This window comes from Passer montanus, unplaced genomic scaffold (assembly GCF_014805655.1).
Source record: "Passer montanus isolate IOZ18808 unplaced genomic scaffold, ASM1480565v1 scaffold284, whole genome shotgun sequence".
Lineage (NCBI taxonomy): Eukaryota > Metazoa > Chordata > Aves > Passeriformes > Passeridae > Passer > Passer montanus.
Window position 1 is genome coordinate 1 of NW_024367529.1, and position 2,898 is coordinate 2,898.

Here is a 2,898-nt window from a genome sequence, read left to right on the forward strand (position 1 = left end):
ACCCTGTGGGGAGGTCAGGAAGGTTTTGGAGGGTCACTCCTCTGAGTGACAGCCACCCCCTGTCACCCCCACAGTGTCACCCCATAAATGGTTCTTTAAGGGGGGAACCAGAAATCCCAAACACCCCAAATCTCAGCCCTTTAAGTGAAAGGACACCCCAAATCTCACCCCATAAGTGGGAGGACACGCCAAGTATCAGCCCCATTAATGGGTGAGGACCCCAAATCTCAGCTCCAGAAATGATTCTTTGGGATGGGGACACCCGAAATCCCAACCACCCCAAATTTCACCCCATAAATGGGGGAGACACACCAAATTTCACCCCAAATCTCAGCCCATTTATGGGGGAACACCCCAAATACCAACCACCCCAAATCTCACCCCATAAATGTGGGGGACCCCATGTCTCACCCCATAGATGAGTTAGGACCCCAAATCCCAGCCCATAAATGGCTGAGGACGCCTAATCTCAGCCCATAAATGCTCTGGGGGTAACCTCTAAACCCCAGGGATGTGCCCCCTCCCCAGCACAGCCCCTGCCCCCCCCAAAATCCCCCAAATCTGCCCCCAATCCCCTGTGTGACTCACGGCATAAACGGCCTCTTCCTCCTTCTGCTTGGGCACAAAAAGTGACAGGGGATTTTGGAGGGATGAGGGGGTGCACAGCAGGACACCCCCATCCCCTAAAGCCCTCCCAAACCCTCCCTGCACCCCAAAAGTCCCCAAAATCCTCCAAAAATCCCCTCCCCTCTCTACCTGCTCAGCCGCTCTCCACAATCGCTGGGCCATGAACTGGGGAAGGGGAAGACAAAACCCAAATGAGGAAAAAAAGAGGGAAATGGGTAAAAATGTGCGGGAGGAGAAGGAGGAGGGGAGGTTTGGGGACCCCCCCCTAAAAACAGGGTTTGCAGGGCTCACCCTGAGGCGGACGTAGAGGCCGGTGAGGATGAGGCTGTAGAGGAAGAGCACGGCATCCAGCACATAGCAGATATCAGGCTCAGCCAGGGCCCCTGCGGGGTTTTGGGTCAATTTTATGGGGTTTGGGGGGTCTTGGGGGTTTTGACGGATTTTGGGGTCCCCCCCTGGCTCCATGTATCATCCCGCAGGTGGCACCAATGGTGCCTTGAGTGGCATCAGAGCACCCCCACCCTCCCTGTGCATGAGGTCTGGGGAAGTTTGGGTTGGTCCTGGACCCCCCTGGGTGTCTCCCCAGGCCAGAGGCACCCCGGGGGGACACTGGGGCACCCCAAAAGTTAAGGGAGTGGGGAAGGGGCTGTGACACATCACCAGGACCCCAAATCCCCATGACCCCAAATCCCTGCGACCCCAAATCCCTGTGACCTCAAATCCCCAGAACCCCAAATCCCTGTGACCCCCAATCCCCTGAATCCCAAATTCCTGCATGCCCCCACCTCCCAGGACCTCCACCCATTGGGATCCCCCCAGTCCCTAAGAACCCCCAAAGTTGTGAGCACCCCACTCTTGAGCCCTCCCACCCCTGTACCCCCCAATCCCTGGGACCACCCTCAGATCCTAAAAACCCCAATCCTACAAGCTCCTTCCACATTTCCTGCCCTCCCTTGGGTCACACGGGGTCACTGGGGTTTTCAGGACCCCGAGATTCAGGGTGATCCTGATGTGCCCCCCTCTGTCCCCAGCAGTGGCTGTGAATGTTGGCAGGACCCTCCTGTTCCTGCTCCTGCTCCTGGCTGTCACTGGTGGCACCACTGGAGGGGGGTGACAGTGGGGGAGGATGGGGGTCCTGGAATGAGGAGAAGCTCCCAGAGTAGGGGCAGAGATTGGCAGCATCCAAGGCCCCTGACCTGAGGGAAACTGAGCCTGTAGTGACCTTAGCTAGGGCTTCTGGTGATTTGAGGGAATTTGGAGGGTCTAGGTTGGGCGCCAGGGCCATCCCCGGGTGGGCTTTGAGGAAATTTGGGGTGGTATTGAGGGTTCCTGGAGGGTTTGGGGAGCTCTGGAGGGCTGTGCAGGGATGTTGGAGGATATTTTTTAGGGGAGTTCGGGGATGCCCCTCCCTGCCAGGCTTGGGGTTCTGGGGTCTCAGAGGGCGAGGCCTCTGGGGGGGTTGAGGGCAATGCAGTGGTGCAGAAGTTCTGGGGAGGTTCAGAGATGCTTTGAGAATCCTGGGAGAATCAGGGGTCCAGCTGGAATAAGGGCTGCAGGGGATTTGGGGGTCCTGTGGGTGGTTGGGGCTGCCGAGTTCACAGCACACCATGAGGTGGAGCTCGGCACTGCTCTTCCCCATGGTGCCCCCCATGGAGTGCACCTGACAGCTGTAATTCCCCGAGTGGGAGACCCCCACGGCAGGCACCAGCAGCTGCCAGGACCCCTGGGAAGTGATACATGGAATAAATAGACTCCTCAACCTGATGTAGTTATGAAGTGGGTATGTATGTCAGCGCCCAGCACAACCGAGATAAGTCTCGTGAAAGCTTGTGCCCCGAGCCTTGGTCTGACCCACATCTTTATTCACAAAGGTGTTCCTTATGCAATACATTACACAACCTTTCCATGCATGTTCAACCCCTGGCCCTGCCTGTCCTCACCTCACATATTAAATAGGTCCACACCCTCTTGGGCATGTGTTGTTTGCTGTTGTGGTCTCACAGGGGTCTTTGGGTGGTTTCTGAGGCTGCAGATTGTGGTCTTTCTCACAACTGAACTTTGTTGTAGTGTGTTTTTTGTTGTATTAGTATGCTTGCTGCTTGATTTGTAATTTTTTAATTTCCTTATGCTGTCTTGTTGTCTCTGCCCTTTTCCCAGAACTTTCTGTACTCTTCCCTTCATTAAATGCCAGTCTCTCCCCAAACCTGCCTTCTTTCGAGAAACTTGCCTGTCAGTTTTGTATTTCTCCAAACTTCATTCGTTCACTGGGGC